Source organism: Peromyscus maniculatus, chromosome 7, assembly GCF_049852395.1.
Source record: "Peromyscus maniculatus bairdii isolate BWxNUB_F1_BW_parent chromosome 7, HU_Pman_BW_mat_3.1, whole genome shotgun sequence".
In the NCBI taxonomy this organism is placed as follows: domain Eukaryota; kingdom Metazoa; phylum Chordata; class Mammalia; order Rodentia; family Cricetidae; genus Peromyscus; species Peromyscus maniculatus.
The window spans coordinates 17244911-17272847 of record NC_134858.1 but is presented as its reverse complement, the minus strand read 5'-3'; the positions used below and the strand labels follow the sequence as shown (position 1 = coordinate 17272847).

The following is a 27937-nucleotide window of genomic DNA, read 5'->3' as shown; positions in this document are numbered from 1 at the left end:
CATTTAAAAAATAAATAAAAAGGGAAGGAAGGAAGGAAGGAAGGAAGGAAGGAAGGAAGGAAGGAAGGAAGGAAGGAAGGAAGGAAGGAAGGAAGGAAGGAAGGAAGACAAACAGAAAAAAAGAAAGTTGCCACACACCCAAAACTAAGCAGGTGGAGGCAGGAGTATTTCCAGACCAGGCAGGACTACACAGTGAAACCCTGACTCAAAAAAGGGGACAGAGACCTTGAGGGACTGGAGAAAGAAGGCTCAGTGGTTAAGAACTCACACTGCTCTTGCAGAGGACCCATGCTTGAATCCCAGCAGCCACAACGGGTGGTGGCTCACAACTGCCTCAGACTTCAGCTGAGGGTAACCCAACAAACTCCTGAGGCCCCTCAGCCACCAGTACTCACTTGCACGTACCCACACACAGACATTAGAAAAGAACTTAATGTAAAGAAAGAAAACCCATTGAATAATAAATACTTTTTTTTGCCTGTTGATGGTAGCTCACACCTTTAGTCCCAGCACACAGGAGGCAGAAGCAGGGAGAATCACTTGAGTTCAAGGCCAGCCTGGTCTACAGTGTCAATTCCAGGACAGCCAGAGCTACACAGAGAAACCCTGTATCAAAAATTCTAAATAAATAAATACAGTTTTCTTTTCAAAGTAGTTCTACTTTGAAGGGCTGCAAAGCATAGCCAGTAGTTTAGAACCTGATGCCCAAGGCCTTGGGTACCAGCTCCCAAAACCATACACAAGTACAAGTGGCAAGACAAAACTAACTAACCTAGTTGTGTTTTTTAAATTTTTTTAAATTACATTTGTTCGTTGTGTATGTGGTGTGGATATATCCATACTACAGCAGAAATGCACAGGTCAGGGAATTTTGGGGACTCCTCCTTTTATGTGGGTTCGAGGGCCAGAACTAAGTTGTCAGGCCTGGTGGCAAGTACCTTTACCCACTGAGCCATCTTGCCTGCCCTCAGCTGTATTTTCAGTATCTTCATTATTTGGACATTTAAATAAGAGAAACAAAGTTTCAACTGGACATCCTTTGCACAGGACATAAGCAGTTCAGTCATCCATAACTCCGACTTCACAGGATCTCCTCAGGTATCAGCACAGAAGTGGTACAGACATATGCTGGCAAAACATCCACACATACAGAAAAAGCAGTGATTTCCACGTGTCCAGCTTTCCACTGCTATCAATAGGATCACCTATGACAATGATGTCTTGTAAAACTCTCAAGGACCCAACATATCCAAACTGTTAGGTACTTAGAAAAGGTAGTACAAATGAGGCTCACACAGCCTCGCCTTTCTGTACCCTCCAACACTTGCAAATGAAGAAGGGAGGTGAGGCCACCACAGCTGCAGAAGGCTGCAGCAAGACTCAAGTCCAGTCCATCTCTCCAGAGACCAGAGCCCTCTTCATCACTATGGAGATTTCAGTCAAGCCTGTCTGCTCTAACTCTAAACCACTGCAAACAGTAAATAAATCTTTCTCTGCCAAGACATTGCTATGATGGGGGGGAGGACACCAAATATACAGAACATGGGAAAATTAAGTTCAAATCCCTTCAAAGGCTCAATTGTTGCAAGATATTTGATCATACTGTGAACCCCAAGATTGCATTATTTACTGGAAAAACTTGTGTCTGGTTGTGGTGTGGCTCAGCTCTAGCACACACCTTTAATCCTAGAGCTTTCTGCTTGAATACTGTAAACAGGATTAAATAAAGTCAACCTCAGGTCAAGAGGCAGAGCAGTTGACAGGAAGTGGACCTAGGATTATTAAAACAAGAGCAGAGAGTAAGACTGAGTCAGGAGGACAGACAGACACACAGGAAGTAGAAAGGGAGGACACTCAGTTTGAAGAGTTTGATTTGAGAAGGCATAGGGGAAGAGAGAGGCTGAGGAGGAAACTCAGCTGGGTGCTTTCTCTGCCTCTCTGAGCTGGCAGGCTCTCACTCCAGCATCTGGCTCCTCGAGTCTTTATTGGTAAAATCAAACAATTGAGATTTTGTTTTAAAAAACACATTGTTTTATATCATAAACATGTATAACATAAAAGCTTCTCATTTTAACAATTTAATTGTACAGTTCAGGGGTATTAAGGACTTTAATACTAATGAGTCAACCATCACCATTCTCCCTCCATCTATACAATGTTTTCATCATGCCTAATGGAAACGTTAAGTTCTGCAAGGGCTGATTTATTAGAAATTATGACTATTATGGGGATATCTGTACAAATTAAGACTGACAATGCTCCAGCATTGTCTCTAGTAAAATGTAGTGCTTTTGCATATTACAATACAAAGCATATTACAGGTATAATCAATCACAAAATCCTCCAAGACAAGCAGTTATAGAAAAATCTAATAGCACTTTAAAAAATTTGCTTAAAGACCAGGCCAGCCTGGTCTACAGAATGAGATCCAGGACAGGCACCAAGATGACACAAACAAACCCTGTCTCAAAAAAACTAAAAGGGGGGGTGGGGTGGGATTTCTGTTGTTTGGTATTAAGAACACAGTTAAGAGATTTAAAATATGTTAAGTGAATTCAAAGGGTTACTACAGTTCATAGTTGTTTTCTAAATTTCTAAGAGGTGGAGTGATTTGAAGCTAAAATATTTGAGCTTTAATTCCAGCAGAGACGGGGAATCTCTATAATCAGTTGTTTTCTGAATTCTAGAGGTACAGTGAACAAGGCAGTGGCGGTGTACCCCTTTATTCCCACCACCCAGGGACAAAACTCTGATACAGCTCCTAAGTGATACATTTACACGAGAGAAATCACGTATCTTATTTACAAATTATTATAAAAATCCTGAAAAAAAAAAAATCAGAAAAGCCGGGCAGTGGTGCTCATCTTTAATCCAGTACTGGGGAGGCAGAGGCAGGTGGATCTTTGTGAGTTCAACACCAGCCTGGGCTACACAGTGAGTTCCAGGACAGACCCCAAAGTTACACAGAGAAACAGGGGCGGGGTGGGGGACACAGGATGGGATGGGCACAGAACCTCTGCAGGGTTACTAAAAAGTCAGCTAATTTCCAATGAGGACAGGGGACAGGAACAAAGAACAGCTTTTGTGACAGCCGGTAAGCTTTTCTCCATGCATGTAACCCTGACCAATATTGAACCCAAGTATACCCTAATTGTGGATATTATATTTATTGATGAATTGGAAACTGGGGGCTCTTCATAAAGCAAAAAGAAATCCATCAACATTTGCCTGTTGGCTTCTACTGCAAACACTTTCCTTCCATATATGGAAAATAAATATTCTCTCTTTGAGAAACAAATCTGGACATCTTATGAGACTTGGAGAACGTTATACTCAAGTCATTGCCAACCACCCTAGGGTCATAAGGGCACCTCTTACAATGATGGATTGGATCAGTTCAAAGGCAGAGTCCTTCTCAGGCTTAGCCATAGAAGGAAAGGTATTACAGTGGAACCGGTACCTATCTGAATTTCTTTGTGACCAGGATGTGGTAGCAAAGGGGTCTGTGCCTTCCCGCACTGAGGAAATAGCTCAGATGCCCTTAAGCCCCATCCCTAAACTGCTCACCCCTCCCCGAGAGGCACCTATTGAACTGTGGGGACTAACAGAATGGTCACAGCATTTGGCTAAGGCATGGTTTACTGACTGCTCATCAACCACTGATGGAACCAAAACTTACTGGATGGCGGCCTACAGACCAGGAGATGATGGAATGGCCAATCCTGAGGAAGGACGACAAAATCAGCACAGCACTACTGGCTATGCAAAACAAACAACCAGGAAAGCAAAAGGAAAATCTCCATCTCCCCATTTCATGGTGCACGTGCAGTGGTACAGCTATGTGGTCATCAAAATGGAAACCACTCACTGGTAGACAAATAGTAAAGATACCTGGTCATGGGAAGAATGGATGGAGACAGCAAAACCTAGCAAAACTTAGAAAAGATGTCAAACTTTATGTAGCTCATACAGGCAAGACAGACAAAATGTCTGAAAATAATAAAATAGTGGACAAATTAGCATCATATTTAATTAAAACTAGGATATTAAATTTTGCCAGGGAACAAATTCAGAATAAATCAACAAGAATGACAGATTACACATTCAAAAAACTTCAACGTCTACCTCTAACACTAAAAAATAAGGGGAGATGGAGACAACCCTATGAGAATATCTACTATTACAAATCCATAGCCAGGCAGTGGTTCACACCTTTAATCCCAGCACCTGGGAGGCAGAGGCAGGCACATAAGAATTATAATGGTTTAAATTTAAAAGCCACTTGCAAAAGGTAGATTGAAATTCAAATTGAATGTTTATGATCTAAAAATAAATACACTTAAACCTTGAATTTATATATAAAGACAAAGGTGAATACAGGTATATTTATCCACACATAATAAGGGATTTTTTTTCCAACTTTCAAAAGAATATTTTCAAATGAAAGATAATACTTTGTCGCCAAAAAAAAAACAAAAACAAAACAAAAAAAAAAAAAACATTTTTCCCTAGGATAGATATAGTCTGCCAAAAAAGGAACCTCCCAGAGTTAAGGTTGGGGCAGGGTTTTGCTTTTATCCAGGAGAATAAAAGCATCCAACTAAGGAATCCAGAGACCATGGACAAGTGAAACATCTGAAGAGAAAGAACAATCAAGAGAAAATGTCCTAAGAAAAAGAGTAAAAGAGCCAAGCAGTATCACCCACCTCCAGCTAACTGGCCTGAAATCCTGGCTCATAGCCCCAGACTAGCTAGAGCTGGCACCCATTCCACCATCTTGCCTGAGCGGCTAACCTCTCCCACCAGACAACCTTCCCTTCAGGCAACCATCAGGGGTCTGGGGCAGAACCAGGAGGGTGCTCCCTTCTCCCCTCCCCCCATGTGGCTGGTCTAATCATGGCAGACTCCCAAAAGCTTGTCGCTGCTGCCCTCTATAGACATGAGTGACAAATGGTTTTTTATGTGGTCCCAATTCAATTAAAAATTAAAGCTGGCAGGGGCTGGAGAGATGGCTCAGAGGTTAAGAGCACTGGCTACTCTTCCAGAGGTCCTGAGTTCAATTCCCAGCAACCACATGGTGGCTCACAACCATCTATAATGAGGTCTAGTGAGTGCCCTCTTCTGGTGTGCAGGCATACATGCAGGCACAACACTGTATACATAGTAAATAAATCTCCTAAAAAAAATTTAAAGCTGGCTTTGGGGTTGGAGCATTGCTCTCTCCTCTAATAAACCCATGCATGCTTGTTAAAGTAAAATCTAAAAATCTGTCTCATATCAGAAGAGCCACCGGGTATGGGACAGAAGAAAACACAAAAAATAAGGGACTATTCTATTGCCACTAATCTTACCATAATCTTGTTTTCATTTGACTCTCTAAAACATCTTAAGGTATAAATATCTCAAAATCTGAAAGATTATGATGCATACATAAACTTTCCATTGTGATACCAGTAGTCATACAGAGTACTAATTCTAGAAATAAGCTTCCTCTAACTTCCTGTACGTGTTTTTGGGTTTGAGTCTGAAGCAGGTAACTAGGAACTAAGTTTGTGTACCTTAGATGTACGCAATAGACTGTAGTCCTCAAACCTTTCGGAGAGCTGCTGAATATGGCATTTAAAATGTTTAAGCTTTCTACAATAAACTGTGACCATTCCTAACAGTAACCTTTGAGGTCTCCAAAATGATGGGGCCCTGAAAAGATGAATCCACCTTGATTGTGGTAACGCTAACCACTGGGCAAAACTGCTCCATGCCTCTTCTGGCACCATGCAAATAATGGATACCTTTGGGTTGACTGCTGTGTTCTACCTAGTCAAAATTGCCACTAAACAAACACCACCCAAAGATCAGCTTCTGACTACAAACTGCTCAGGACATTCAAATTGCTGAGTTCATGAGACTGACATTTTACAGCACTTTGAAGCTAAAAATCTTAAGACTGCCAAATACAACCAAGTTGGACACTGCGGAAAGCTTGGCAGAAACAGCTTCATTACTGTAAATAGTTTTACTGTGTTAGATTTACTTTTACCAAAAAAAAAAAAAAAAAAAAAAAAGACCAGGCGTTGGTGGCGCACGCCTTTAATCCCTGTACTCGGGAGGCAGAGGCAGGCAGATTTCTGAGTTTGAGGCCAGCCTGGTCTACAAAGTGAGTTCCAGGATGGCAAGGACTAAACAGAGAAACTCGGTCTTGAGGGAAAAAAAACAAACAAAAAACCCTTTCCTTTTTTATTTAGACAAAAAGGGGGAAATGTTGCAGGATAATTTGATCATACTGTGAACCCCAAGATTGCATTATTTACTGGAAAAACTTGTGTCTGGTTGTGGTGTGGCTCAGCTCTAGCACACACCTTTAATCCTAGAGCTTTCTGCTTGAATACTGTAAACAGGATTAAATAAAGTCAACCACAGGTCAAGAGGCAGAGCAGTTGACAGGAAGTGGACCTAGGATTATTAAAACAAGAGCAGAGAGAGTAAGACTGAGTCAGGAGGACAGACAGACACACAGGAAGTAGAAAGGGAGGACACTCAGTTTGAAGAGTTTGATTTGAGAAGGCATAGGGGAAGAGAGAGGCTGAGGAGGAAGCTCAGCTGGGTGCTTTCTCTGCCTCTCTGAGCTGGCAGGCTCTCACTCCAGCATCTGGCTCCTCGAGTCTTTATTGGTAAAATCAAACAATTGAGATTTTGTTTTAAAAAACAAAACAAAACCAAAGAAACAAAAAATACTCAATCACCCGCAGGGTGGCAGCCCAACCACTATAAAGTCTAAACCAGGGGCCTGAATCTAGGCTAACCTGGACTACAACACATGACCTGTTTCAGAAAGAAAAATTAAGCAGGGCAGAGTTGGACCACGCCCTTAATCCCAGCACTTGGAGGCAGAGGCAGGTGGATCTCTTGAGTTTGAGGCCAGCCTGGTCTATAGGATGAGCTCCAGGACAGCCAGGGTTACCTAGAGAGACCCTGAATAGGGGCAGAAGTCACAAGTTAATGGGCCATACATATATACTTAATGATGAGATTACCCATCTTTCAGAATGGCTCAAGTAATCAAGAACTGGGTATTATGTAGCAGATCCTGACTCTAAGCAAGTAAATGTATCGCTTACAATAAAAAAGTAGCAGAGTGTGTTAGCCAGCAGTAGCGGTGCACGCCTATAATCCCAGCCCTAGGAATGCTGAGGCAGGAGGATCGCTGTAGTTGGAGGCCAGCCTGATCTACAGAGTGAGTTTCAGGGTAGCCAGGGCTACACAGAAAAACCCTGTCTCCAAAAAAAAAAAAAAAGGCAGCATAAGCAAGAGAAAGAGAAATCTACATTTATTTCTTCAGGATAAGAACCACTTCCTGGGGCTGGAGAGATGGCTCAACGGTTAAGAGCACTAGCTGTTCTTCCAGAAGTCCTGAGTTCAATTCCCAGCAACCACATGATGGCTCACAACCATCTGTAATGAGATCTGGTGCCCTCTTCGGGCCTGCACGCATACATGCACGCAGAACACTGTATACATAATGAATAAATAAATCTTTAAAAAAAAAATCTGGGCGGTGGTGGCACACCCAGCACTCGGGAGGCAGAGGCAGGCGGATCTCTGTGTGTTCAAGGCAAACCTGGGCTATAGAGTGAGTTCCAGGAAAGGCACAAAGCTACACAGAGAAACCCTGTCTCAAAAAACCAAAATAATAATAAGAAGAAAAATAACAAGGAAATCAATAAAGGCATACTGGCACAGCCTGTAATCCCAGCACTCGGCTTAAAGCACTTTGAGACCAGTCTGGACTTCCTTGTGAGAGCACAGGTAAAGCTGTCCCAGTTCAGAGAGAACTTCTAGCCACACGTGATGATACACACCTTTGATCCCAGCACTCAATAAGCAGAGACAGGTGGATCTCCAAGGGTTAAAAGGGACCTTGTCCAAAGAAATGTTCTTCTAACTCACATCTACACCTTACTCCTCCAACAGATCCTCACCATGCCTGGATGCCTTCTCCATAGAGCAAAATGCTGGGGATGGCGGAGACCCTGATGTGGTGGCATACAAATATAATTCCAGCCTGGGTTGAGGCAGAAGGATTCCAAAATCAAGGCCAGCCTGGGTTACATAGTGAGCCACTACTTCAAAAATGAAAGAAAAGCTGACGGTGGTGAAAACACACCTTTAATCCCAGCACTCAGGAGATAAGAGGCAGAAGATCTCTGTAGTTCGAGGCCAGCCTAGTCTACAGAGTGAGTTCCAGGATAGCCAAGGCTACACAGAGAAACCCTGTCTGGCAAAAAAAAAAAAAAAAAAAAAAGGAAAAAAAAGTGAGAAACTTGAGCAAGTATTCTTGTAAGACTTTGAGATCAGAAGAATTTGAGAAAAATAAGAAATGGCACAGTTTATTCACAGTTAAACTAGTCTAGAAAACTACTAAAAGGAGACAAAAGAACTTTTGTTTACAGGTATCCATCAGAAAAACTGAAAACAATCAGGCACTTTCCAGCTCCCTAAGGAGGGGATCCCCACACTAGTCCACACTCGAAGCAGAGAGGCTGATACAGCACCCAGTGCTGCCAAAGCCAGTCTTGCACTCATGACCAGCCTCCCATCTGGACTGCAGACTTCCAGCCAATACACAGTGCCTGCAGAAGTCTCAGTGACCAGGAGCTACCCACAATGCACGCTAAGGGGCAAAGCCCCTCAGCATTACTAGACAAGAGTAGCAGCATCTACTAGTGGCCTTTCTCTTTTGAAGCTGTGGTTCCCCACACTTTATTCTCAGGCTGAGTGACTGACTCAAAGAACAGTGTGGTACAACTCTGGTCAGTCCACAAAGTCCCATCCACAAGAACCTGCGGGAAAGACACCGGGGAAGCCCTAAACACGAATCCTAACTTTGAATAACACCTCCTTTTTCTGAAGACACATCATCATACAGAACACTTTAAATACAACACAACTTTGAACCAGAAAGATACTTCCAGAATACTCGAATCCCAACAGCGAAGCATATCACGGACAGAAACTAAAGCCTCTGTGCTGATCCACCACGTGTCCTAAGCAGCAACTTACCAGCAATTTTACTAAGAGATGGCTTACTCTTCCCAGTTTGGATTCGTAATGGGGGAATCAAATAGACCGTTATAAACTCCAAATGGCTTATCCGAATTGTGGAATAACCTAAGGTGAATTCTCATCACTCAACTACTTTAATAAAGAAAATTTAAAGCACGCACGTTCGAAAGACTTCAAGCATGCCAATCCTGAAGATCAGAGTCCCCAACACCAACCACATCACCGTTTTGGAGACTGGAGGCAGAACCTGAACCACCCGAGAAACACCATCAATGAAAACCACCCGGGCTAGAAGGACGGTCTTAAGTTTGGGTCTGGATCTGGAGGAAACCTACAGATCCGGGCTTTAAGGACCCAGTGAATCCATAAATGCTTCCCGCAACCATGGTCTAGGGAGAGGACCGAGCTCGAGACAAAGGAGAGCTGTTTCCCGCCTTGGGAACTGGGATGAACCTGTCATGCTCCTGGAGACCAGGGATGTGGCTTGACGAGGAGAGAAAGCGGTTAAAGGAAGGGGAGCGACCCTGGTGCGCCCGCCGGGAGGCCCGGGATGTGAGGGGGTGTGTGCTCCAACACGTGCGCGCGTGCGCGGGGCCCAAGCAACAGACAAAAGCCGGGCCTAGGGGAGAGCAAGCGGCCCGGGGAGCGGGGGACATCGCAGTGCGTGCGCACCCCCCCGAGAGCGGCGCCGCGGCCCTGGCCGAGGGGGCCACGAAGGGGGAGAACGGATGCGCGCGCACAGGGGCACTGCCGCCGCCATCTTGTTTCCTCGGCACAATGGGGGAGAATAACGGCCGAGCGCGGGAGCGGGGCCGGAGGAGCAGGAAGGAGCGAGACGCCGAGGAGCGGGAGATCCGAGCGGAGGACAGGGCCGGCGGGGCGGCAGCGGCCCTGTCACCAGCGTCCCCGCAGCCCAGCCTGCGCTGACAAGTGGGAGCACGGGCGGGGGAGGGGCGGAGGCGGGAGACGCCACATTGCCGCTTACCTGGTCGGCGTTCCGGGCCCTCGACCTCGGCCGCCGCCGCCCTCCTGCCACCGGCCGTCCGGAGTCTTCACCACCCCCCTCAAAAAAAAAAAAAAAAAAAAAAAAAGGGCCACGCGGTTTTCGCCGGGGCTGCTCCAGTCCCAACTGCAATGGCGAGGAGAGGAGGAGGAGCCGGGGCCGGGGGCGAGCGGCGGGCGGGCGCGCGCCGGGGAGGTGCGGGACCACGTGACCGGCCGGCCCCGCCCCCGCGTCACGTGGGCGACCGGCCTAGGCCCGGCCCCCAGGGGGCGGGGCCTCGCCACGTGACCCCGGCCCGGGGGCTGCGCCCGGCTGTGTGACGTCAGTGCCCGGCCTCTGTCCTCACGGGTTTGCTGAGTCACATGACAGTGGCTGGACCCCCCGCTTTCGTCATGTGACAGGGACATTTTTTGTTGTTGTCGTTCCGTGTCTGGTTTCCCCTATTGGCAGACCGGCATCACCTGATGAGACTCATCTGTTTTGTTTTTTCCCAATGGCGGTTTTTCCAAGCGACCGTTATCATGTGACTCAGTGGAGCAGGGGCGGCCCTTCCTTGGCTCCGGGTCGCACGCGTGCGCATGCGCCCTGCCGCTCCGGCCGGGACGTTGCGGGACCGTGGACGGGGAGGCTGGCCCGTGCGCGCGGCGATCGCACTGGTCCCGGTCTCCTCGCCGCGGGCCGAGGGCGCAGACTCACATCCCCGGGCTGCCGAGTCGTCTCCCGGCCTCCTCTTTGTTCTTTTAAAATAAGCGGTTTCGCTAGGATGCCCCGGCTGACTTTGAACTGATGTAGCTGGATTCCAGACGAGGCCATGGCACCAGGCTACCCAGGGTTTATATACATTGCCTCGGTGATGAGTGCTTACTTAACGTCAGGAGACCCTGGGTCGGACCCCAGTACCACAGACATACATACATAAATAAATAAATAATAAAAGGCCACATTCCAGACAAAATATGAAAGAACAAAACTCATCCACCCAGGTCCCCCTCCTTCATATCCTGTGTATCTACAGGAATTTATTGCCGTCATACCAATAAATAATAGGTAACACGAGTTGGTGTCAACTTTGTCTTTTCACTCGGTTACAGGTCTTGGATATGTCTCACCCAAAGGCTGAAATTGAAGGAAAATGTGTAAATCACTTTCTAGGTGGCTTGAGATCTCAACCAGACAGACCGAAGCCGCTTCTGACCCAGGAGGGAAACGAGGCCATCTGAAATGACATGCCTGTTCTGACAGCGCCACCAAGTGGTGGGCTACCAGGTTTTCCTGAGGTGGGTGTGCGGATGAATTTTTTCTTCATGTGTATGGGTGTTTTGACTGCATGTGTCTGTGCACCACACGTGTGCCTGGTGCCCAGAAGAGGGTGTTGAATCTTCTGGAACTGGAGTTAAGAGAGTTGTGAGCCTTCGTGTGGGTGTTGGAAATTGAACTTGGATCCTTTACAGGAGCGGCCAGTGCTCTTACCTTCCAGCCACGTTCCCAGGCTCTGCGGACAGATACTAGTGAGTTCATTCTCTCCATCTTTCTCAGTGCCTGTGTCTCTCTGACTCTGTGTGTATATGTGTGTAGCCACACAATGTATAAAGTTCAGAGGCCTTAACAGAGGTCTATCTCCTTCTACCTTCTCCTCTTGGAACTCAGGTATGCATGTAAAAACTGAGCAATGATAGTGCGCACCTGTAAACCCAGGCCTGGGGAAGTGGAGGCAGAGGAGCTCTTGGACCTCCTGAGCCAGCCCACCCAGCTGACTTAGCTCTGGGATTAGTGAGTCAGAGCAAAGACGTGATAAAAAAAAAAACACATGGACCTCTGGCCTCCACGTGCGCAAAGGAACATGTGAACGCATGTATACCAAACAAAAAGAACCAATCTCAAAAAAAGCGCACCTCTGTCAAGGCCCAAGCCACCCTACCTAAGGCGCTGGCCACTGGGACAAGCTGCTCCCTTCACCCTCTCGTCCATGTCCCCCTCAGTCACTATAAATGCTGAAAAAACTAGGTGCCATTTGCCACCCTCCTGCATCATCCCGTCCAGGCACTGCTCACTATGGTCTCCATGTGCCACTCTTTGCCTCTTGCCCTTAATAAACTTTCCCTGCCCCCTTCTCTCACGGTCCTCGTTGGTGACCACGGCTGTACATGCCCTCCCATTTGTCCTCCTAGTCTGCCTTCATGAACAGCTACACCCCAGTTACTCTAGTTACTGTTCTCAGCTGCAAAGACTTCTCCCACTACCCCTATAAAACAAAGATCGACTTTGAAACGCTTTATATTACATGTATTTATTTATTGTGTGTGTGCACTTGAGTGTACAAATAGTGTGCTCATGTGAAAGTCAGAAGGCAACTTGTATCAGTCTCACTTTTTTTTTTTTTTTTTTTTTGGTTTTTCAAGACAGGGTTTCTCTGTGAAGCTGTAGACCTGGCTGTAGACCAGGCTGGCCTGGAACTCACAGAGATCCACCTGCCTCTGCCTCCCGAGTGCTGGAATTAAAGGCATGCGCCGCTGCCGCCACCACCACCACCCGGCTCAGGTCTCACCTTTCACCAAGGCTCAAACTCACTTTCTCAGGCTTGGCAGTATCGGAGACTACGGGGGTCCAGCCCCTCAATAGTCCCCTCCCAGGGTCCGGGAAGAATCTACAACCAGCTGACAATCTTTGAAGAAAGGAAATGAATCTATGTACATGTAATTCCTTAGTCCATACATTTTATTATTCTGTCAATTTTCTCTCTACAAGCTTATACTCTGTTCTCATATTTAGCTCCTTTCTTGCCCAATTTCTCTTTACATTTATCAGTTGTCCCCAGGTTCTATCTTAACTCCTTCATCTAGCTCTGTCCCTTCTAGACTGTCATCCATCTAGTTCTTTCCCATATCAGCTCCTCTCCCATCTCCTTCTCTCATCTTTTTCTTCCTCCTCTTGTTCTTCCTCATCTGGCTCTTCCTCATCTTCCATCTCATTTCTCTAGTATTCTCTTTTAGCCCTTCAATCTAATTCTTCCACATCTCAGTTTGTTCCTCTCAAGTTCTTACCCATCTAGTTCTTCCACTTACAAGCAGTAATCCCTTGGCAGTGCAAAGCCAGGCTTCCAGGGTCAAATGGAGGGGTGATAACAATCACATTCAGAGGCAATAACAGTTAATTATCATTTGCAACCCCAAAGGGAAGTGACCAATGGGGAAATGAATTAACTAAAAGCTAAATTCGGGTAATATCTAAGAAGAGGGACCTTATGTGCTCAACTATAAAAATCTTAAACGTGATTGGTAGAAAAATGTTAAGAATCTATAAGTTGCTAGGTCAATGGGAGAAAATAAAACTGTCTTCTTTTTTCCTGTGGCTCCTATGTGTCCAAGCTATCTGCCGTTTTTCTGCGGGGTGGGGGAAAGTGTGCTCAGTCGCTAGGCAACCTGTGTACAGCTAGATGCCTCTGGTGATAGTTAAAGGGAGATCTGGAACTGGAGGTAAGATTTGGGAAAGGAGGAAGTAAAGCTTAATTGGCACATCCGCCAGGCCTTCTCAAAATAGCCTGGATGCTTAAGTCTGTTCTTAAAGAGTACAGAGGTATCTCTGAAAAGGTACTTTCCTCCCTCTGGGGATGGACCTGACCAGATGCTGCCAATGATAATTACAGGGAGGCTTGAACTGGGGTTCTGGGTGTGCATCGCTGTCAGTGCACAAGGTTATCTAAATATTCCTTTAGTAGAGGGGAAATGGTGCCCAATAAATGATGGGAAAACTACAATAGCACACGAGAAACTCATAGCAGGAAACGGCTGATAATCAAAAGCCAAATATCACCAAGGCTCCTTGGGCCTCAGCCTGACCTCTGGAAGGCCCTCGGCTTCTTCCAAGTGTAGCATGCCATAGTCAGCTGAAAGCCTACTCTGTATATTTTTGCGGCTGGCAGCATGGCAGCGACTGCCCTTACCCACCGTGCTGGCGATTTTTTGTCAAGTTGACACAACGTCGAGTGACCTAGGAAGAGGGAACTTCAAACTTCAATAGAGGAATTCCTCCATAGACTGGCCTAGGCATGGCTGGGATGCATTTTCTTAACTGGTCATCGACCAGCCCGTTGTGGGCAGTGGCATCCCTAGGCAGGTGCTCCTGGGCTCGGTAAGAAAGGTAGCCGAGCAAGCCAGGGAAGCAAGCCAGGGAGCAGCTTTCTGCCTGTTCTCTGATCCAGGCACTGCCTCCGGGCTCCTGTGCTGAGTTCCTGCCTTAGCCTGTCTCAAACAGACTCCTGTACACCAAATAAACCCTCTCCTCCCCAAGTTGCCTTCAGTCAGTGTTTTTCATCACAGCAATAGAAACTAAACAAATACATTGGCTGAGCTATCTGCCCCATCTGGGTGTGTTAGGTCCTTTGATGGTTCCCTTCTTGTTGTTTGTTTGGGTGCTTTTTTCTTCCTTTCTTTCTTTCTTTCTTTCTTTCTTTCTTTCTTTCTTTCTTTCTTTCTTTCTTTCTTTCTTTCTTTCTTTCTCTCTTTTTCTTTGGCTTCCTGAGACAGGGTTTATCTGTGGACATCGAACTCACAGAGATCTTCCTTTGCCTCCTGAGTGTTGGGATTAAAGGTGTGCACCACCACCACTCGGCTTGTTCGGGTGGTTTGGGGTGGTTTTTGTAATTGTGTATTTGTTTGTTCATTTCTACTCTGTGCTCACTGCTTTCCTGCCCTTTTAGTAGAATTTATAAATGTAAGGTGACCATGGTAGAGAGCTAACTCAAATGACTAAATGCAGAAGCTCAGAAGTGTGACTCAGCAGAAGAACACTGACCTAACATGTGTGGTTCAGCAGAAGAACACTGACCTAACATGTGTGGCTCAGCAGAAGAACACTGACCTAACATGTGTGGCTCAGCAGAAGAACACTGACCTAACATGTGTGGTTCAGCAGAAGAACACTGACCTAACATGTGTGGTTCAGCAGAAGAACACTGACCTAACATGTGTGGTTCAGCAGAAGAACACTGACCTAACATGTGTGGCTCAGTAGAACACTGACCTAACATGTGTGGCTCAGTAGAAGAACACTGACCTAACATGTGTGGCTCAGCAGAAGAACACTGACCTAACATACCTGCGGTCCTGAGTTCAAACTGCACTGTTGGTTTTTTTTTGGGGGGGGTTGTTTGTTTTGTTTTGTTTACTATTTGCTCTTTGGGGGCCCACCACCCAGCTCCCAAATAAATACATGGAGACATATTCTTTTTTTTTTTGTTTGTTTTTGTTTTTTTGTTTTTTCGAGACAGGGTTTCTCTGTGTAGCTTTGCGCCTTTCCTGGGACTCACTTGGTAGCCCAGGCTGGCCTCAAACTCACTGAGATCCACCTGTCTCTGCCTCCCGAGTGCTGGGATTAAAGGCGTGCACCACCACCGCCCAGCTAGCCAGCTTTTCTTAACTTGAATTATCCTGTCTACCTTTTGCCTCTGGGTTTTTACCCTTCTCTATTTCTGTATGTCTTCTCTTTCCTTCTTATTCCATGTCTGGCTGTGTGGCTGAGTTGCTGGCCCTCAGCAGCTTCTCTCCTCTTCTCGCTCCCCCCTGTTCTCTTTTTCTCCTTCTATTTATTCTTTCTGCTTGGCAGCCCCATCCATCCCTCTCCTGCCCAGCTATTGGCCGTTCAGCTCTTTATTAGACCAATCAGGTGTTTTAAACAAGCAAAGTCATACAGCTTCAGTTAAACAAATGCAACATAAAAGAATGCAACACATCTTTGCATCATTAAACAAATGTTTCACAGCATAAACAAATGTAACAAACGCATCTTCAACTAATATTCCACAACACACCACCACTCCACACTTTAAAGAAATAAGAACTATAAAGATGACTGGGGCCAGGCGTTGGTGGCACACGCCTTTAATCCCAGCACTTGGGAGGCAGAGGCAGGCAGATCTCTGTGAGTTCGAGGCCAGCCTGGGCTACAGAGTGAGTTCCTGAAAGACCCCCACCAAAGACCCAGACACAGTTCCCCCAGAAACCCAAAAGAGCTGAGGAAAGAGATATCTTAAAAATAAACAAATCTGAGTCAGTTCCCTCTTCCTGGAGAGGATGAAGTCAGGTATTTTCAAAAGAACAGAGTCAGGATGTCTGATGGTAACCGATTAACCATGAGATGCCCCTCTCCGGAGATAACATGACCAGAACCCGGAGATGGGTTGTAAAACTCCTGAGAGGACAAACAGATAAGCTAGAATAAGACAAAGTGCAGGCCCAGGAAAAACTGGACCAATCAAGGATGGACCCATACTAACTCCCTCCCCTCTAAGAAATTTTGTGGGTTTTGCCTATAAAAACTAACTTCCCCAAGAAAGAGTAACTCTTCTCTTATATAATACTAGAGGGACCAGCCTTAATATTATACATCCCAGGAGCTCAGGAGAGAGAACTACTAACGGCGAGGACTATTTTCAGGAAACAGAATCTCAGCACACCGAGCTCTATAGTCCACTTGCCTTAATTCCTGTGGCATAACATCCTTTATACACAGCTTCAGTTCTGTTCTGTCTGGCTCCTGTCTTGCCTGATTTCTCACTATATTTATCTACTATCTTAATTCTCTCATCTTAATTCTGCCTCATCTAGGTCCTTTTCACCTTCTTCTTACCCAGCTAGTACTTCCCCATCTGGCTCTTCCTCATCTTCCATCTCGTTCCCCTAGTCCTCTCTTCTAGCCCTTCAATCTAGTTCTTCCCATCTCAGTTTGTTCCTCTCAAGTTCTTACCTGTCTAATTCTTCTATTCTCTTTTCTCTGTCCTCCTGTGCCCTGGAAGTCCTGGTATATAAAGCTAGGCTTCCAGGGTCAAACGGAGGGGTGATAAGAATCACATTGAGAGACAATAACTGTTAATTATCATTTGCAACCCCAAAGGGAAGTGACCAATGGGGAAATGAATTAACTAAAGGCTAAATTCAGGTAATATCTAAGAAGAGGGATCTTATGTGCTCAACTATAAAAATCTTAAACGTGATTGGTAAAAAAATGTTAAGAATCTATAAGTTGCTAAGTCAATGGGAGAAAATAAAACTGTCTTCTTTTTTCCTGTGGCTCCTATCTGTCCAAGCTGTCTGCCGTTTTTCTGCGGGGTGGGGGAAAGTGTGCTCAGTCACTAGACAACCTGTGCACAGCTAGATGCCTCTGGTGATAGTTAAAGGGAGATCTGGAACCAGAGGTAAGATTTGGAAAGGAGGAAGTTAAGCTTAATTGGCACATCCGCCAGGCCTTCTCAAACAGGTAGACTGGATGCTTAAGTCTGTTCTTAGTACAGAGGTATCTCTGATAAGGTACTGTCCTCCATCTGGGGATGGACCTGGCCAGATGCTGCCAATGATGATGATTACAGGGAGGCTTGAACTGGGGTTCTGGCTGAGCATAGCTGTTAGCACAGAAGGTTATCTAAATATTCCTAGAAGTGGTTAGGTAAAGAGTTAAAGGTCTATAAAGTTAGTAAGGCTGTAAGAAAGGAGGGTCCGAGCTGAATTGTGTAAAGCTATTACTTAACGCCCACCTGACCTAGGCGGTGTCTCCTTGTGGAATTTACCTTAAATCAGGAGACTTGCATGTGGACTGTTATTACTGCTAATCCTTGAAAGTGGCCAAGGGAGAATCTGATTCCAGAGAAAGCCTTTCCTGAGGCTGTTCTCCAAATACCTGGAATGTGTATGTCCAGAGAGTATTCAGTTCACACTGTTAGCCCTTCTTAGGGAAAAGTCAATTGGGAAAGCTATGAAGGCACACATGATTTTCATAACAGAATACAGCTGATATATAACAAGCCAAGTAACACCAAAAACTCCTTGGGATTTGGCTTCCTGTGGAGGAATTCCCTGGTCCCTCCAGGTAGTGACTTTGCCATAACCAGCTGAGTTCTCATGATATATTCCTGCGGCCCGCAGCACCCCTCCCTGCCTCACTGCCAGTGAGTTGAGATGAGTTCCCTGCCATGACTTGTAGCAGAAATAAACCTTGCTTTTGCATTCTGGTACACTTGTCCTCGTTGGTCTCTCTGGGGGTCACGATCTGGGCACAACATTCCAGAGCAGGCTCCAAAGCTACACAGAGACCCTGTATTGAAAAACCAAAAACATAAAAAGATGACTGGGAGCTAGAGAGTGCCCAGGATATCCAGTACCTTCTTTTGACTTCTGTGAGCACCAGACACACATGGAGTACACAGATATGCACTCGAGGAAAACGCCCAGACACATGGAATAAATCTAAACAGTTTTTCAGATGGCAATTTTTCTGTTTACATTTTGTCTATTCTATGTCCATCTGGGTTGCACCTAAGGGTGTGTATGTACACCACATGCACACAGGAGGCAGCATGGATTCGAAGAGGTGTCAGGTCACTGGAACTGGAGTTACAGATGGTTGTGAGCTGCCACGTGCCTGCTGGGAATCGAACCTGAGTGCTCAGCAAGAACAAGCGCTCCATCTCTCCAGCCCATCGCGTGCCTGTGTGCGTGTGCGCGTGTGCGTGTGCGTGTGCGTGTGTGTGTGTGTGTGTGTGTGTGTGTGTGTGTACACGCACAAGTGGAGACAGAGCACAACTTGGGGGAGTCAGTTCTCTCCTTCCCCATGTGAGTCCTGGAGTCAAATCCAGGCTTGACAACAAGCACTCTTACCCACTGACTCATCTCAAAAGCCCCTCCCTCTTCTTTCTTTCAAGACCTGTCGCTTTCTAACCCAGGCTTAAGCGTCCAACGCCCAGGCTAAAGGAGCCGAGCCAGTGCGCCTGGCTTTGAAAGGCAAGTTCGTGCGGGGTGTGGTACTGAAACATTCTTTTTACATTGTATTGGTTCACTTCCTGGGGTGTAAAGGGTATGTGGCTCCGCCAGCCTTTAATCCCAGCACTCGGGAGGCAGAGCCAGGCGGATCTCTGTGAGTTCGACGCCAGCCTGGGCTACCAAGTGAGTCCCAGGAAAGGCTCAAAGCTACACAGAGAAACCCTGTCTCGAAAAACCAAAAAAAAAAAAAAAAGGGTGTGTGGCGGTTGGAGCACAGCTTTCGGGAGTCCGTTCTCCCCTTCTACTAGGTGGACCTCGGGGATCAAACTCAAGTCCTCAAGCTTAGTAGCAAACACCTCTACCCAGTGAGCTTCCTCACCAGCCCCTGTAACACAGCTTCTCACCCAGGCTGGCCTTGAGCTCAGATCGGAAGATAGAGCCAACTCCCTCTGCCTCTGTGATGCTGGAATGAAAAGCCTGTACCACCACATCCAGCTTGTACCACAACTTGTAAAATTGAAAACAGGGGCTGGAGAAAGAGATGGCTCAGTGGTTAAGAGCACCGGGCGGTGGTGGCGCACGCCTTTAATCCCAGCACTCGGTTGGCAGAGCCAGGCGGATCTCTGTGAGTTTGAGGCCAGCCTGGTCTCCAAAGCAAGTTCCAGGAAAGGCCAAAGCTGCACAGAGAAACCCTGTCTCGGGAAAAAAAAAAAAAGAGCACCTGTTACTCTGGCAGAGGACCTGTGTTCAGTTCCTTATTAGTCCTTGGGTGCTTGGAGGAAATTCTCACTGGGGAGCTTTACCTGCCAGTTCTTTGCTTAAGCCCATATTAAATTATCTTTAGTGCTTGGCAGGGGTGATGCATGCCTTTAATCCCAGCACTCAGGAGGCAGAGGCAGGTGGATCTCTGTGAGTTCGAGGCCAGCCTGGTCTACAGAGTGAATTCCAGGAGAGCCAGGGCTGTTTCACAGAAAAACCCTGTATGTGTATGTATGTGTGTATATCTTTAATAGGGACTGGACCTAAATTTAGTTCCCAGCACCCAAATCAATACACTCACAACTACCTGTAACTCAAATTCTCTTCTGATGTCTTCTTCTGGTCTCTACAGGTACAAACAAACAAACATACGTAAATTAATGAAAATAAAGTAAAATTTAATACATCTTTAGCTAGGTATAGACATTAAAGCCTTCAATCCCAGCACTTAGGAGGCAGAAGCCTGCAAATCTCTAAGTTCAAGGTCAGTAAGGGCTACATAGTGAGACCCAGTCTAAAAACAAGAGCAACAACACTTTGGGCCAGAGAAAGCGTTCGGCGGTTAAAAAGCACTCTTTACCCTTGACGGGGACTGGGTTTGATTACGGCTCCTAAATGGCAGCTTACAGTGGCCTGTAAAGGCAGTGCCAGGCCATGCAACACCGTCTTCTGACCTCAGGCACCAGGCATGCACCTGGTGCATAGACACCCTTGCAGGCGAAGTAGAAGCAAGCAGGAAAGACCCAATAGTACACCCCGGTTTATTGACTTACTCGGTGATCTACTCAGAGCACTGCTTGCACTGCCAATTTCCCAAATGTGACTCCACACACCAGCTGGGGAAGAATGGCCTGGAGAAAGGGCAGGACTGCTGCCCCTAACAACCTGCTGTCACATGGCTTTCTCTGTCTCCCTGCCCCACCTTGTGGTTTTTAAAACAGAAAATGAGAATGCAAACTGGCCCCAGCACTGAAGCCTTTCAGGAACATCCTGGCTTTAGTCCACTGATGATTTCTCCTCTCTTCCACTCTCATTGGTTTTGGAGTACTGATTCCAGAAAGATTCCTACAACATTTCTAGAGCCCCCAGCGAGATCTTTACCAGACCAAATTGGTCAAAAGAGACTGATGCTCTGCATCTCTCAGCACACTGGGAGTCTTTGGAACTAGAAAGGATTCTGGGGTTCCCTTCCAGTGGCCAAGGGGATGATTTGACCCACAGTGTTGCCTCCCTGCAAGCTCCAATTGTCCCCACCACAGGTAAGCACCACAGCCATCACAAGACCTCCTGATGCTGTCTGCTCAGTAGCATCCACCCTGCCACTGAGGGAAATGCCGGGCTCTCCACTCATCCAGGAAGACATGGCAACATTTCTAGGACTTAACTTCAGTCACATGCTTGCCTGAAGAGAAGGGAGAACCCCTCCATGATTGCAGAGAAACGATAAGAGATTTTCTTCCCATGGCCAAACTGAAAGGATGATCTGCTTCCCAATTCGGATAGGAAACTTTTGACTGCTGGGAACTGATGCCCGCACAGGGGGACAGGCCCTAACACCAAGAGGCTCAAAGCAGCTACATGTGGAGAAAGGGAGCTAGCTGCTTCCCTCCGGGAGCAACGAAATTAACACAGAGACCAAATCCTCAAGCTCCTAGAAGCTGCCTGTCTCTAACACACACACACACACACACACACACACACACACACACACACACACACACCATGGCTGTTGGCACTGGTGCTCTGCCAGGCACACACAAAGAGCCAAGGTCTAGTCCATGAACATACAACCCTGCAGTCTCCTCTGTTACCCCCTCCCCAGAAAGTATGTTTATATTCCTGCTGCTCCCAGAGCTCCCTCATAGAAGCCAAAAGAAAGAAAAAGAGCAACCCACAAGGGACTCCTGAAAACCAGGAGGGCTGGCTGATGACCACAGACAGAAGACAATAATTCCAGAGAAGACTGCTCCCCACCTAGTCTGGCAAGCTCATGGAACAACCCATCTGGAAAAGCTTCCCAACAAGAATTGTTACAAAGATACTTGGTGGTCCTGAGGTTGCAACACTGGCCTAAAAAGCTAGCGACACATGTCTGCAGTGTGCTTGGGAACAATCCCAAGCAGAGACCCAAGGCCCCTGCTGACACAAACCCAGGTGTCCTACCTATTTGAATATCTAGAAGTGGACTTGACTGACACTCCATTAGCAGAGAGTACCAATGCTTGCTGGTTGTGATGTGCGCTTTTTAGAGGTAGAAGCCTTTGCTACCCACACAGAGGATTAACTTGGAACCCACACACACGGTATCTGCCTTTCATCTTCATGCCAAGTTGACAGAATAAATAGGACTTTAGAAAATAGCACTGAGCGGTTGAGTGGTAGTGGCACACGCCTTTAATCCAGCACTCGGGAGGCAGAGGCAGGCGGATCTCTGTGAGTTCGAGGCCAGCCTGGTCTACAGAGTGAGTTCCAGGTAAGGCGCAAAGCTATGCAGAGAAACCCTGTCTCGAAAAACCAAAAACAACAACAACATTGAGCCAGATAGATGGTGGTGGCGCACACCTTTAATCCCAGTGCTCAGGAAGCAGAGGCAGGAGGATCTCTGTGAGTTCTAGGACAGTCTGGTCTATGTAGTGAGTTTCAGGACAGCCAGGGCTACACAGAGAAACCCTGTCTTGAAAATTCAAAACAAAAAAACAAACAGCACCAGCCCAACATTGCCAAGAAACAGGTCTCCCGTGGCCAGAAATCCGTCACTTGTATTATTTAGGGTACATTTTGAGACTGTGTTTGGCCCCCACCTCCATGCACTGCTCCCAAAGGACTCAGGGGACCTCCAAGAGTGTGGGTACACCCACCTCTAGAGTTCTTGAAAGATTTGGATGACACTGTACAAAATTTGCCCACTCCCTCAGCTCTTCATGTTGCAGGGATCAAGCTGTGGGCACACCACACCCAAGCCAAGGCTGCTGTGAACTCAAGCCAGGGGTGGGCCAGGAGAGATTAGCGTCTGAACTGACCATCTCAAAATGACCTCAGAATGGGGATGACAGCTCACCTCCTACTCTGACTCCTGATATCCTTCCTGGTCCTCCAGATGCAAGTCCAGGCAGCCCCAATCAGCCTCTCAGATTCTGTCACATGAAGCAGTCTGGAGAGCAACTTTGTCCCAGGACAACTCCAATTCCTAGAAACCCACCAATATAAGCAACTGCCCCCACAGGGGTTCTGACGTGCCCTTCCGGTGGTGTTGATGGGGACACGTCAGCCACAGCTCATCCCTAGGATGGCATCATGCTGTGATGAGTGGAACTGCCCACACCAGCACAGCAGACTGCGATTGCTTTTGAAGATGGCCCCAGCTAGTGACAGCCTGTGGGGCGAGTGGCCAGAGGACAAAAGAACAATTGTGGGGGGGAACTATCTTAAATACTGGTCACATGTGAACTTCACCATGAAAGAGGCCTGTAGGGAGCTCCTGCAGAGGGTCAAGGAGTTAAGGCCACAAAGGGCCTTACAGGGGAAAACCTGGAAAAATAACATGGACACCTGCTCCCTGGGAGACAGATGCAGACTGGACTCTTGGCCCTTGACTTAGATATGCTTCCAGGAAGTGAGGTCAGCAGTACTTACACCCCTCAGAGTCAAGAGGTAAGAAAATTCTCCAGGGCTACGCAGTGAAACCTTGTCTCAAAAAACCCAAAAAGAAAGAAAAGCAAGTTCCTGTACTTTTACCAGTCCAGCTAGGAATGGCCTTGACACGGTCCATGGCACCAATGCTCCTGCAGTTGGCATCCAACAAATCCAGCGTAGCCAGCTCTCTACGCAGATCAAGAAAAACTTTTGTTTAACTCTTATTCAGGAAAGTAAGAAAGCATAGTTACTCTTCAGAATCAGATGACGTCATTGACAGAAATGGTCTTCCAAAACCTGCTGTGGAATAATCCTTCTGTACACTGTGAATATATGTCACTATGATTGGTTTAATAAATACGCTGACTGACCAATAGCTGAACAGGATAAAGTTAGGTGGGAAAGTCGAACAGAATGATGGAATGAGGAAGGGCAGAGTCAGAGGAGTCACCAGCCAGATGGAGAACAACTGGACACACAAACGGGATAGAGATAAAAGCCATCAGCCTCAGGGCAGCACACAGATGAATAGAAATGGGTTAAGTTGTAAGAGCTAGTTAGTAACAAGCCTGAGCTATTGGCCGATCATTTATATTGTCTATGAGTTATTTGGGAGCAGGCAATCAGGACAGGAAACTTCAGCCTACAAAACCATAGAGGATTAGACTTATTACCACTGGAAAGGGAGGCATATACATGTTTTTTTTTTTTGTTTTGTTTTGTTTTTGTTTTTGTTTTTCGAGACAGGGTTTCTCTATGTAGCTTTGCGCCTTTCCTGGAACTCACTTGGTAGCCCAGGCTGGCCTCGAACTCACAGAGATCCGCCTGCCTCTGCCTCCCAAGTGCTGGGATTAAAGGCGTGCGCCACCACCGCCCGGCTCCATGTTTTTGTTTTTTTTTTTTTAATTTATTTATTTATTATGTATACAGTGCACATATCCCTGCAGTCCAGAAGAGGGCACCAGAACTCATTACAGATGGTTGTGAGCCACCATGTGGTTGCTGGGAATTGAACTCAGGACCTTTGGAAGAGCAAGCAGTGCTCTTAACCTCTGAGCCATCTCTCCAGCCCCCATATCCATGGTTTTTAATGAGAAATGCTGTTTTTATGCAAACCAGTCAGGAATAGTATGAGAGAAATGCCCAAAGTTATTTAAAAGGATTAATGCTAGAGGTACAAAAGGCAGCCAGTGGAATAGAATGCAGATGATACTCCAGGAGTGCTAACACACTCTTCAGGATAGGTTCATGAGGTGCTGTGACGGTGAAGTGGAGGGATACAACAGAACAAGGCAGAAAACAAATCATTAGATGCTGATTTAGTGATTTATTTAGTGATTCACTTAAGCACTGCTTGTTGTAGGAATTTAACAGAGTCCTTGTATCGGGGTAGATATTAGGATGAATAGCTGTTTTTTTTTTGTTTTTTTTTTTTCCTTTTTTTTTTTTTTTTTTTTTCGAGACAGGGTTTCTCTGTGTAGCTTTGCGCCTTTCCTGGAGCTCACTTGGTAGCCCAGGCTGGCCTCGAACTCACAAAGATCCGCCTGCCTCTGCCTCCCAAGTGCTGGGATTAAAGGCGTGCGCCACCACGCCCGGCTAATAGCTGTTTTTTAAAAGTATTTTGACCTTGAGGAATCCTTGTGGAAATAGTGATTGTTTTGCTGAAGGGGCTTTGCAACCATGCCATGACTTTGGTCACAAGACGTCGCAGGCACACCTGAGGCTCTTGTACTATTGTGTATTGCAAACAACACACCATGAACGACTGGAGTCCTGTGGGCCTGTGATGCTCTCCTTTAGAAAGACATGTAAATTAGATTAGGGACCTTGGTATGAGGAAATACTCCGTATAACTTTCAATAAATACGCCTTTGTACGGCCGTTTGGGGTTCAGTCCATCAGAAGAGGCTGGACCTTTCTGCTGCCACTTGGGCCTTAAAATTTCATCTTGGGCTGGGCGGTGGTGCGCACGCCTTTAATCCCAGCACTAGGGAGGCAGAGGCAGGCGGATCTCTGTGAGTTCGAGGCCAGCCTGGGCTACAGAGCCAGATCCAGGACAGGCTCCAAAGCTACACAGAGAAACCCTATATTGAAAAACCAAAAATAAATAAATAAATAAATAAATAAATAAATAAATAAATAAATAAATAATATCTTGGAGTGCCTTCTTTCTTCAATCTACCTGCACTACACGATGCACCCGACAACTACTTGTACTGTCTATTTTATTTACCAAGCATGACTTCTGGCATGGACCATATGGCAGCTAGTGCTGTTGGACAAAGTTCCAGCATATCAGCATCGCAGATCACAATTCTCCAGCACCTTTTACTTTCATTTTTTTAAAGGTTAATAGCTGAACTGCCTTTTTTTATATCAAGCATTTTTTATTAAATTTTTTCATTTTGCATACCGACCACAGTTTCTCCTCCCTCCTCTTCCCATTCCCTTCTTTAGTTCCCAATTCCCACCCCCATCCACTCCTCCTTCAGCAAGGGGCAGGCCTCCCATGGGAGTCAATAAAGCATGGCCCATCATGTTGAGGCAGGGCCAAGCTCCTCCCCCTGCATCAAGTCTGGTTGAGGCATTTCAGCATGGGGCATAGGTTCCGGGTACCAGCTCCTGATCCCACTGCCAGGGGCCCCACAAACAGACCAGGCTACACAACTGTCACCCACATGCAGAGGGCCTAGCTCGGTCCCATGTGGGCTCCCCAGCTGTCGGTCCAGAGTCCGTGAGCTCCCATAGCTCAGGTCAGCTGTCTCTGTGGGTTTCCTGTCATGATCTTGAGCACCTTTGTTCACACAATCCCTCCTCCCTCTCTTCTTGCTTTCATTTTTAATGATTCTCACTATGTGCTGAGGGAGTTTCTCTTATGCCTTTTCCTTCGGGAAATTCTGTGTGGGCTTTGAAGGATGAAAATGTATAAAATGGCAGCCTGTTTACACCACACAATTCTTTGGAAAAAGTCCCCACTACGTGGAAGGTGGAAGCGTACGGTGTGCTGACTTGGCACCGAGCAATGCCACTGTGCCCTCCTGATCACACCAAGAACAGGAAAGTTAGAGACTGACTCACTGGACACACCGCACCCCAAGGGTGAAACGCCTGCAATCCAGATGCAGAGCCTGAGGCCATTAAAGGGCAAAAAGTTCAGTTAACAAGTGTAGAGGCATCGGAATGGTGCCCTAGCATGGGAAAAGAGCGAGGCACCAGGACCTTCTCTTTTGGGAGTGTAGGAGTGGAACAGGCCCATTTAGTAAGACTAAGACAAGGGAACAAAATTCAGAAACAGCTCAGTGCTTAGGATCCTACAGGGCGCAAATACTGCACAAATGCTGCGTCGTGTCTCTTGAGGACTGAAAATTGCTCTTAAATTGTACTGGAGTGTCTGGTCCCCAGAAGAAATCCTTTCCCCAAGGTCAGGCATTTGGATAAGGGCCTCCATTCCCTCAGGGAATTGAAGAAAGTTCCTGCTTGCTAAAAGCAGCAGTTCTCCTTATCTCTGGCAGGAGGAACTTGTGACCCTTCCATTGATGTAAAGGATGCCTGGTGGAGTTACTGAACCTTAGAAAACAACAGGCATATAGATACTTGCTGAACTTACTGCTTTTTTGTTTTGTTTTGTTTTGTTTTTGTTTTTTGAGACAGGGTTTCTCTGTGTAGCTTTGCGCCTTTCCTGGACCTCACTTGGTAGCCCAGGCTGGCCTCGAACTCACAGAGATCCGCCTGCCTCTGCCTCCCAAGTGCTGGGATTAAAGGCGTGGCCACCACTGCCCGACTGAACTCAGTGCTTTTGTCTCAGGGAAAATGCTATAAAACATTAAATCTGCTCTCAATTTTGCCTGTGGCTAACCTACTGTGCAATTATAGAATACAATTTTTTCAATAGGCAGGCAGCCATCCTGATCAAGTCCGTTGCCTCCTTCCCTTTGCCAACTCCACACCTCCTCTTTGGGACTTGAAGCCTGCTGGAGCTGGATCCCAGCCGACTTCACTTGCTACCTGGACAGAATGACCTGGGAATAGCTGAAACAATGGGTCTTTGCCTTGTCAACCTGCTGCCCGCTCCAACCTGCTGCCCGCCAAGCAGGCTCTTATAAAATGCCACTTGCTTGCCCACCCCTACCTGGTTTCAGAGAATAAAATGAGAACACAGACTGGATTTAGGACCTAGGCCTTTCAGGGGCATCCTGGCTTTGGTCCACCCGTGACATCTGTCCTCCATTCCCTTTGGCGTCAGAGTGCTTATTCCAGAAAGATTCCTAAGCCGGGTGGAGGTGGTGCACGCCTTTAATCCCAGCACCTGGGAGACAAAACCAGGTGGATCTCTGTGAGTTCCAGCCCAGCCTGGTCTACAGAGTGAGATCCAGGACAGGCTCCAAAACTACACCGAGAAACGCTGTCTCGAAAAACAAAAAACCAGAAAGATTCCCAAAACACAGGCAAAGACACACACATAAATGAAACTCAAAAAAAAAGAAACTCACAAAATTAAAAATTAATCCCAGAATTCAGGAGGCAGAGGCAGAGGCAGGCAGATCTCAAGTCCATCTGGTCTACAGAGTGAGTTCCAGTATAATCAGGGCTACACAGAGAAACCCTGTCTAGAAAAAAAAAATTAAAAAATAAATAAAAATAAAAACACTTTGATAAAACTCTCCGATTCATCATAAACCAATTAGTTCTGAAGTTTCTTTCTGCACCAGAGTCACAAATGCCAAAATGGTTGATG

General features: G+C 46.5%; 1 protein-coding gene across 18 annotated transcripts in view; it reads right to left on the bottom strand.

The window, feature by feature from the left end:
• Ilf3 (interleukin enhancer binding factor 3) overlaps nucleotides 1-10260 on the bottom strand; it is a 41577-nt gene extending 31317 nt beyond the window's left edge. For 5 of the 18 annotated variants that reach the window (XM_076575792.1, XM_076575804.1, XM_076575797.1 and 2 more), the window contains exon 1: nucleotides 10046-10187. The gene's annotated coding sequence lies outside the window, so the exon portion shown is untranslated. Of the gene's footprint in view, nucleotides 1-9395; nucleotides 9417-9513; nucleotides 9758-10045 lie in introns of those variants that run through there. The other 13 variants (XM_076575795.1, XM_076575809.1, XM_076575793.1 and 10 more) reach the window with 11 other exon arrangements.
• Between the last annotated feature and the right edge of the window lie 17677 nt (nucleotides 10261-27937).